General features: G+C 61.1%; 1 protein-coding gene across 1 annotated transcript in view; it reads left to right on the forward strand.

Moving 5' to 3' along the window:
* LOC106491476 (zinc finger protein 345-like) overlaps positions 1-10117 on the forward strand; it is a 154376-nt gene that overhangs the window by 97839 nt on the left and 46420 nt on the right. The gene's annotated exons all lie outside the window — the stretch shown is intronic.

Consider the following 10117-nt stretch of genomic DNA (forward strand, 5'->3'; position numbering starts at 1 on the left):
AAACGGGTTGTAATGGGCTGAAATGGTTTGCAATGGGCTGCAATGGGTTGCACTGGGCTGCACTGGATTGCAAGAGGCTGCAATGGGCTGAAATGGTTTGCAATGGGCTGCAATGGGTTGCACTGGATTGCAAGAGGCTGCAATGGGATGAAATGGGTTGTAATGGGGTGAAATGGGTTGCAGTGGGCTGCAATGGGTTGCAGTGAGCTGAAACAGGTGTAATGGGCTGAAACGGGTTGCGCTGGGCTGTAATGGGTTGCACTGGCTGCATTGGATTGCAAGAGGCTGCAATGGGTTGCAACAGGTTGAAAAGGGCCGAAATGGGCTGCAAAGGCCTGAAAAGAGCTGCCACGCACTGAAACGGGCTGAAAAGGGCTGAAAAGGGCTGAAAAGGGCTGCAATGGGCTGCTAGGGGCTGCAACGGGCAGATCCAGCCCACAGACAGAGGGACACATGGACAGCGCAGTTTCGGGGACCCCTTTTTTCCCGGCTCCCCTCACTCTCTGCATTTCTTTGACAAAAGCGCGCCCAGAAACGAAGGCGGCAGGTTGGATCTGCGGGAAGCGCCAGTGAGCACGGCCTGGCGGGGATTTTAATCCCGCGGGATGGCGCCGAACCCTTCCCGGCCCCGCCGGAGCCGTCTGCGGGTGCAGCGCCGCCGGCACGGCATCCCGTGAAAGGGTCCCGTGGGTGCCCTCGCCCAGCCCGGGCTCCCGTGGCGGCGAAGTCCCGGGTCGGCTCCGGCCGCGCAGCCGGCGGGGGGTAACGCGGGGCCAGCGGCGGCCTGGCAAGCCCGCGGGAGCCCTCCCACACTGGTCCCCCTCCAAAAATAGCAGGGTTTTAATAGCCTTTTTTTTTTTTTTTTCCCTTTCCCTTTCCCCTCGCCTTCTCCGTTTCGTCGTGCCGTCGCGGGGTTTCCTTCCTCGCCCGCGGCAGCCCCCTTATTCACTCCCTTTTCCCCTTATGTGCTCCCTTCTTCCCTTATTTGCTCCTTTTCCCCCTTATTTGCTCCCTTTTCCCCTTATTTGCTCCCTTTCCCCCCTAATTTTCTGTCTTCCCCCTCCATTTGCTCCCTTTTCCCACTTATTTGCTCCTTTCCCCTGTTATTTGCTCTCTTTTCTCCTTATTTGCTCCCTTTTCCTCCTTATTTGCTCCCTTTTCCCCTTATTTACTTTCTTTTCCCCTTATTTTCTACCTTCCCCCCCTTATTTGCTCCCTTTTCCCTTATTTTCTCCCTTTTCCCCTTATTCCGGGGGAAGCGGAGGGCAGGAGGCCGCGTCTCCCGGCCGTAGTGCCATGCACTGATTTCTCGCCGGGGCTGGGGCCGAGCGCGCGGAGCCGGGACGGGGGGTCCGGCCGCCCGCGAGACGAAAGCGGCCGTTCTCAGCGGCGGCGGCGGCTCTGCTAAGGCAATCAGCCGCGCGGGCGAGCGCAGCCCTGCCGCTTTCGGGGGAATTAAAGGGAAACATCCAAGTCAGCTCTGGAATTCGCCGTGGCAGGAGTGGAAGGAATGACATCAAGCCGGCGTCGCACCGGGACACGCGCGCAAACGGCCTTAACTCTGCCCGCCCCGGCGCCGCCGCGCTGCGCTTGTCCCCCCGCCCCGGCCGCGGCCACCGCTGCCGCCCGAGCCGGTGCAAGGAAGGCAGCACGGGCGTCCCTTTGCCGGGGGTGCCACCAGCCAGGGGGCTGTCCCCACCCCGATGCCACCGGCTGGGGTGAACGTTCCCACCCCGATGCCACCAGCCAGGAGATGGTCCCCACCTTGATGCCGCTGTCCCCAACTTGATGCCACTAGCCAGGAGATGGTCCCCCACCTTGATGCTGCTGTCCCCACCTTGATGCCACCAGCCAGATGATCCCCACCTTGATGCCACTGTCCCCAACTTGATGCCACTAGCCAGGAGACGGTCTCCACCTTGATGCCATCATCCAGGGTGTATGTCCTCAAAGCAATGTCATCAGCTGGGGTGAATGTCCCCAGGTCGATGTCCCCACCTGGATGCCGCTTTCCCCAGCTTGATACCACCAGCCAGGGGGACTGTTCTCACCTTGATGTCACCAGCCAGGGGGAACTGTCCCCACCTGGGTGTTTCCAGCCAGGGTGAATGTCCCCACCTTGATGCCACTGTCCCCAGCTTGATACCACCAGCACTATCCTCACCTAGATGCCACCAGCCAGGAGACTCTCCCCACCTTGATGCCACCAGCGAGGGTGAATGTCCCCAAGATGATGCCACCAGCCAGGCAACAGCCCCCACCTCGATGCCACTGCCGGCATGAACGTCCCCAAGATGATGCCACCGGCCCCACCTGGATGCCACCAGCCAGGGGGACTGTCCCCAGCTTGCTGCCGGGGAGCGAACCCTGATCCACACCCCGGGCCTGCAGACGTCGACCTGCCGGTTGCAAAAATGGGCCAAAAAGGCCGAAAACAGCCATCGTGCGTTGCAATTTTACTGCTATCCCCCCGCGACAGGTTGGGGAAGGGCTTTTCCGGGGGCCGGGAACATCCCGCTCCGCTCCCGTAGCCCAGGCAGAGCTTTTGCACCCATTTATAACTTCCCCAAAATGCCCCAAAACGCTTCGCCGGCCTCAAAACGAGCAGCTCCCGGCGGCAGCGCCGAGCTGAAGCTTTCCAGCCCCCCCCCCCCCCCCAAAAAAAAGATTTTGCTTTTAATTCCAAGCAAAAAAGATTAAACCCCCAAAACTTTCGCTTTTAATTGCAAAACAAGGAGTTTGGGGGAAAAACAACCTCAGTTTGGGGAGGGGAATTTGGGCCAGGAGGGACAAAGAGGCCTGGGGGGGGACAGGGACGTGTCCCTTTTGCTGAGCAGCTCCCTGCCCCCCCCCCCCAGGATGCATTTTGGGCTCGTTTTCGCCCCGTTTAGCACTTCCAGCGCTCGGGGAAGCTGCCGGCTCCGGAGCCTTTGCCGGGCGTCGCGGCCGCGACGGCTTTCGCCTCCCAAAATACCCGCGGTCCCCGGGGGGGGGCTTGCAAAAATAGCGCCGCGGCCTCCCCTCCGAACACACGCGCGGTTGTTCGGCCGCGAGGTTTTACAGGCGAACGGGGGGGGGGAAACGACACCCCCCCCCCCCGGCCTCCCGCCGGCGAGTTTTTCTTTAATAAGAGGGTTTTTCAGAGGTGAAAAAAAAGAGAATCCAGGCAATTTTTCTCCCGCGCGCCTCAAACCTGGCGGCTCCGCTGAACCTCAGACTTTCCCCCAAATATTTCCCCTGGCTCGGCCGGGCGGCATGGGAAAAGGGCGGCAGAAAGGTGCTTTGTGCGGAGCCGTTCCGGGGGGGATTCGAAGCCGGGGCGCTGCAATCCCCAGGGGTTCCCCCCCCCCCCCCTTCCGGCTCCGCTTCCACCGAAGTTGCGCCGGGTGCTTGCGCAAACCGGCTCCGAAACCTCCCGAATTTCCTTCTGCCCCCAAATTGGTGTCGTTTTGGCCTCCCTCGGCCGCCGGGATGCTCCCGGGAGCCGCTGTGCGACCCCCAGCAGCACCTCCCCCCCCCCCCCCCCCCCGGGGACGTCACTCGGCATCGGGATATCTCGGAGGGGGGGATCTGGCCCTGGCCCTTTTCCCAGCTCCTCCGGCGCCGGGAGTCATGGAGACCTAAAGGGAATTTTTTTTCTTTTTTTGGGGGGTGCCGCTGCTTTTTCTTGCACTTCGTCTCCAACGGCCCCATTCGCATCCCCCCCCCACCCCCGGCAAGCTCCCTCCTGCCCCAGCTCCTGCCGGAGCGGCGGCAAGGTGGGAAGGTGGGAAGGGGGCCCCGGAGCCGGGGGAAGCCGCCGGCATTTTTGCGACGTGATGTCAAATAACTCTGGGGCGATGGCACGCGAGCCGCGGCCCCCCCCCCCCCCGGCCCCCTCCTCCTCCTCCTCCTCCTCCTCCTCCTCCTTGGCGGAGGCGGCGATGAACAGGCGACTCTTTGGGAAGGTAACGGCGGACAAAGGGCTCCATTGAGGCATCTGGACCCACTGCCGGGGCCGCGCGCAGCGCGAAGCTCCATCGGCGCGGCGATTCGGGGCCTCGCGGGAAACCTCCCGCCGGCAGCGGTGTTTGGGTGGCAAAGGCGGTTTTATCCCCGGGATTGCGGGACTCCCGGAGCTGGCGCTCCCGGGAAACCCCCAGCACCGGGCTGCTCCCAGAGATGCGGGATGCAGGGCGGAAATCGGGGAGGGGGTGACACATTCCCCGACTCCAGCGCGGCTTTTCCCAGGCTGCCAGCGCAGCAAAACGCCACCCTGAAACGGGAAATCTTTCCCCAAAGGGAGAGGCCGAAGGCCGCGGCAGGGGGCACCGCGGGCACAACCGCGTTATTAGACATCAGAGAATCCCCCCCCTCCCCACGGGCTGCTCGGGGGCCACGGGCCTCGCACGCTCCTGAACCAGCCCCGCGGCGCAGGCTGCAACTCCGAAACGTTCCCGGTATTAAAAAAAAAAAACAGGAAAAAAATAAAAAAGGAGGAAAGTGGGAAAAAAAAAGCGCCGGGAGGGCAAAGCCGCGGGCGCCGGTGCCAGCGAGGACGGCGGGGGCCGGCCGGACCCTGGCAGCAAGCGCTCCCCGCTAATGAGAGCTCCGATTATCCCAAATTAATGAGGGCTGGAAGGAGGCCGGCGGCGTCCGCGGGGGCCGCGGCGCGGAGAAACCCCTTCCCGCGGCGGCAGCGATGGCAGCGAGCCCCGAAACAAGGGAAGCGCCAATGTCCGCGTTATTTGGGGGGGGCGAAGAAGGAAAACAGGGAGGAAAGCGTCATTTCGGGACCCCCCCCCCGCGGCTCGATTTGAATTTCGGCGCCTCGGCCAAAATTAGCGGCGTCTCGGAGAAAAATCCCCCCCGCGGGGCTGCCGCGAGGGCCCCCGATAACGCTTATCACCCCTCCAAAAAAGGCAAATAAAGGCAAAAGCGCGGATTACGGCAGGAGCCGGCGGGTCCCCGGGTCGGGAATTGCGATTCGGGAGCAATATCGGGAGGGCAGCGCGGGCCGGCGGCTATAAATACCCCCGCCGGCGCCCCGCGAGGCTGGAGCAACCTGCTCGAGGTTAAATAAACTCGGAAGGGGAGATGTGATGCACGGCCGGCTTATCTCCCGCCCGCCGCCGGAGCGAGGGGGAGCCGGCGGCAGCAATCCGGGGCCGAACGTGGGGATTCGGGACGGCGCGGGAGCTGGCGGGGCCGCTTTCCCGCGCTCCTTCCCACGCTCTTTCCCGCGCTCCCCGTTCAATCCTAACGCTGCCTCTTCCCCAAGGCTGCGCCATCCCCAATCGCCTTCCCGCAGCTGCCGGCATCGGCATCGGGTCGTGCTCGGACATCGTCTCCCAAGAGGAGATGGGGGGAAAAGAAAGAAAAAAAACTTTAAATGTGCTGTTTTATCCAGCCTGGGCGACGTGCAGGGATTTTGCAGGCGATGCCGAAAGCAGGTCCGGCACGGACCCCCCCGTCCCGTCTCCCAAATCCGCAGCTATTGCAGCCTAGGGGACACGGAGAGCCCCGGGATGGGGAGGAAAAGGCCATTTCTGCAGCGCGGAGGGTCCCGGCCGCCGCGGGGATGGGGACAGGGACGGGGACGCCTTCGGGGCCACCCCGGCCGCGGCGCCCGGCTCCCCCCCCTCCGCCTCTCCGGCACAGAGCCGCCACTATTCCCGCTCTTAAAAAGCGAGACGGGCCGCTTTCTCTCTTTTTTTTTCCTTCCCCCCTCTCCCCCTCCTCGAACCAGGGAGCGATTCAGCCCTCCCGCGTCCCGTCCCCCCCCCCCGACACGACGCTTCCCCGCGGCCACCTATTTACGGTGGCTGCGAGCCAGGGCCCGGCCCCGAGCGCGGGCGCGCGGTGGCCGGGGAGGCTGCACAAAGCCGCCCTCTGTGTCTCCAGCCCCGGCCGGAGGATGCTGAGAAAAGGGGGGGAAAAAAAAGAAAAAAAAAAAAGAAAAAAATGAAAAAAAAAGAAATAATAAGCGTTTCTTTAAGCGCGTGCGGGGCCCCGGCCCGAGGGTCCCGCGGCTTGAACGGAGACCGGGCTGCGCCGGCAGCGCCCGGCCCCTGTTTTTTCACGCCGGCGCCGAGAAAAGCCGGCGCCGCGGCCCGTGGGGAAGGGGGGGATCGGGGCCGGGCGAAGGCCGCGGGCAGGAGGCATCGCCATCGGCTCGGGGGGGTGCAGCGGCGTCACCCCGGCACCGTCGGCGCGCGGGGACGGGCGCAGAGCCGCCGCTGCCGCTCGGGGCTCCGCGTTGGGTCCCCTTGTCCCCTCTGCTTCCCCGCCACCACCCTGAATTTTTTAGCAGTGGCACTGTGGTGGCATTCGTGGGGGGACAGTGACATCTAGAGGTTTCTCTCCCCCCCCCCCCCCCCAGGCAAAAGCCCTGGCCCAAAGCTGCCGGGACCAAGAGGGGAAACTGAGTCACGGTGGGGTGACACCGTGCACGGCCCTGCGGGACCCCGGGCTGATGCCGCTGCATGGGACCCGCTGCCACGGCATGGTGCCCGATGTCACCCCACATCACGTCACCCCGTGTCACCCCACTGCATGTCACCCTGTGGCCGCTGCCCAGGGACACGGGGTGCCACAAGCTCGCTGGCGCTTGGGCGACCCGAGAGCCAACGGAGGCCCGCGGGGAGGCGAAGGGGCTCGCTTGCCACGACGGGGCCATTTTGCAACAGCGTTTTGGTTGCTTTGCTCAGTTTTAACGTATTTTGCTTTAATTCCCACCCCGGAGGCCCTCGGCGCGGCGAAGGCACCGCGGTACCTGCAGCGGAAGCAGCAAGGAAGCAGCGGCACCTTGGGTGTCCCCGTCCCATTCCCGAAACCCAGAGCAGGGACAAGCGCCGGGCAAAGAGCGAAACCCGACGCCGGACCTGCTGCAGCCAAATCCTGCCCGGCCCCGAGCTCATCCGGCACCGGCTCCTCAACAGCCAAGCGGGATTTGGGGTGGCACCGGCTCTCTTGAGTTGTCACCCTGCAAAGCTCGGCGTGTTATGGGAAGAGGGAAGAAAAGAAGAAAAGCAAATTACTTTTGAGTCAAAAGTGCGTTTTGGCTCTTCTAGGAACCAGGCGAGGGCATCGGGGCTGCCGTGGTCCCGCGCCCCCCGTGCCGGGCAGCTCCGGCCCCTCCAGCCGTGGCCACCCCTCTCTATCCCTCCATTCATCCATGTCAGATCCCAGCCACTTGTGCATTCACGGGAGCGGCGGCTACCAGCTCCCTGCCCAGCGCCCGCGCGGGGGGAAAAAGCCGGGTTGGAGCAACACGTCGTGCAAGGACCTGTCCTTCCTTCCTTCCCCTTTTCCCAAGCTCGGGCCTCACGCAAGCTGCTCCGTTCTCCCCCCTGCGGCTCCTGCCCCCTTGCAGACGGCAGGATGGGAGGAAAAGCTCCGTTTTTTTCACTAAGGCAGGGAAAAAAAAGCCTGCGGCAGGCAGGAGCAGGGATGCGTCGCTCCCCCCAGCCCGCTCCCTCCCTCCCCGTCCCCAGCACAAGGCCAGCTGTGTCTCCGCATGCCATAAATCTGGGATCCTGCTTTGTAGGAGCTCGCCTAATTATTTAGCTGGAGCAACTGGAAAAAATACGGAAAGGCCGATGTTCTCGACAAAGTTTACCCAACAATACGGATGCCAATCGCAACACGCAGCAGCTCACTGCAGCCTACAAAGGGCATTTTTGTCCTGGACGGGCTTTTTTTCCCCCCACGAGCAGGTCCTATTAATTTTGTGCGTCCATCAGCGGCGCTGGCAGTTGGTCGGTCAATAAAAGCACGGAGGGGAAGTCGCTTTTGGAAAGCGGTTGATAAGCAAAAGGGCTTTGGAGGCTGGAGGCGGCTTTTCCTGTGCTTGGCTGGACGGCGGTTCAGAGCCGCTACTGTGCGGCGCGGCTCCGGGAGGAGGAGGAGGCGATGGGCAACTCATGCCGGCCCTGGCGCAAGGGCAGGTTGCATGGTGTCACCTTGCTGCGTCTCCACGCTGGCCGGCCCAGCGTCCCTCTTGCGCCGCAGAGACCCTGGTGGCTCTGCACATCTCCGTTGGAACCGTAGGCAGGAGAAGAGGACAAGTGGGTCCAGGATGAGCTCCGTGAGGTCCTTGCTTTGCCGTTGGCTTCCTTGCAGTGTTTTGGGTGAACATGCTGCAGTGTCCGTGCTTCAGTTCTCCATCCATGGAGGTAGGAGGTCAGAGGACAGCAGGAGACTCCTTGGAGCCCGTTTGAGCTGCACCGCAGGAGCAGGTGCCAAGAATCCAGGCCCCTTAGCTCAGATCCATCTGTGTCCATATCCATGGCTATCACAGACATCACCTTTGGATGGGCAATTGCACCATGAGAACAACCAGCTGTCCCCACGAGGGATCTCCCAGTATTAGGACCTCGGGTCTGGTCCATGCCACCACTCAGCCCTTTCCTCAAGGGACTGTTGGGTGCCTGAGGGTCAGAAGACCCCAAACTTGCTGTAGCCAGGGCCTCATATTTGGCTGGATGCTTCAGAAGGAAAAAGGCCCATCTTTTGCTGCCCAGGAGCTAACCCAGGCTAAAAAAGCCACAAAGATGAGACTGACTTCACATTAGCTCTTTGAGAGTCAGACCTTTGCCATCATCCTGCTTTGGAGACATCAATCATCCATCAAGAGAAGCTCATCCAACTAAATCCAGAGCAAAAAGACAATGATTAGACTAGGAAGCATGGAGAGAAGGTGGCCCAACAGAGCAAGAAAAGGCCCAGGCCTGTCCTCACACCACACAGAGAGCTGGAGAGGATCTATTTACTCAGTAAATTGAGAAGGAAGCCAGAAGTTCAGCGGTGCTGCCCACCCTCCAGCCCAACATCTGGCCACAGGCACGGGCGGCCAAGTCCTCCATCAAGGCATCGTTTTGTTGAGCTGACGACCTGAACCGTCTCTTGGCAATCGGCTATCCCTCTGTTTGAACATACCTGGTCCAGGTCAATATTTAGAGCTGCCTGGAGTTAGCAGGAGACAGGTGGCAAAGCTGGAACCTGCCCTGGAAACCAGCAGAGCCAGTGCGGGGGATGAAGAAGGGAGTCCGCTCCAAAGGCTGTTCCAGTGAATGCACGGCTCTCCGGGGACAGGGAGGTCCTGCCAAGCCCGGCCGCAGAGGGGAGACAAATGGAGAGTCAACAGATGGATAGTTGTGAGCTTCCAGCACACAATATTTTTTCCCCCCCCTTACGAACCAAGAACAAGTCTAGAACGGGAGGGAAAGATGGGGAAAGATCCCCGGGCGCTTTGGTGCAAAAAGGAACATCTCGTTTCCACGTGCGGGAGAAAGCAAACAAAACTGATTCTCTTAAGCAATAACCTGCAAAGGTTTTTATCCAGTGTATTTGCAGAGGAACATCCCGGTCTCCACGCAGGCAGGGTCAGCATTGCTAGCTGACACCTGCAGGTGGTCAAAAAAGGACAGGAGGGTTTAAGAAATCCCAGCTGCTGGTTTCAGCACAGAGGGAGCCTGGTCAATGCAAAGCAGCGCTCAAGCGGATTACGGAGCATTGCTCGTTATGGGATATTGCAAAGACCGCACATTCTCCAACAGTCTGGAGAAGCAACAGCTCTCCAGCCTGCAAAGTTGATCTGTACTTGTCTATAAACCCTGCATCTTTGGGCCCTGCAGCCAGCACAGCACATGCAGGGCTAGGCAGAGTAGCTGGGCCGACTCTTTTGGGGAGCAGAGAAGTCCCCTGGGCATGGACATGGCTCAGAAGGGCTCCAAGTCACCCTGACACGATGCTGGGGTCCAGCACCTTGGCTAAAGACATTTCACATACAAGAATCTCCAGGCAAAACACGTGCTCAAAATCCACACGAGTAGGACGGGCCAGTACCTGAACCATCGGCTTCACTCTCCCACCACTGTCAACCCCAACGAGTTCTCCAGGGTTGCACCAAGCTGCAACATCATCATCCGGGCTTCTCAGGCCCTACTTGGGGCACGTCTCTGCAGATAATTCCCGACTTCTAGGCATAACTTGCGATCAAGGGATGAATGGAGCATTGAGCCTTTGGGTGGGAGACAGCGAAATGGATATTTACAGAAGCCACGTGTGTGCGCGTGTGTGTTTGTGAGGAATGTCAGAGATGCTAATAACTGGCTCTTTGGAAACATGAGGCAAA

This window comes from Apteryx mantelli, chromosome 33 (genome assembly GCF_036417845.1).
Source record: "Apteryx mantelli isolate bAptMan1 chromosome 33, bAptMan1.hap1, whole genome shotgun sequence".
NCBI classification, from domain to species: Eukaryota; Metazoa; Chordata; class Aves; order Apterygiformes; family Apterygidae; genus Apteryx; species Apteryx mantelli.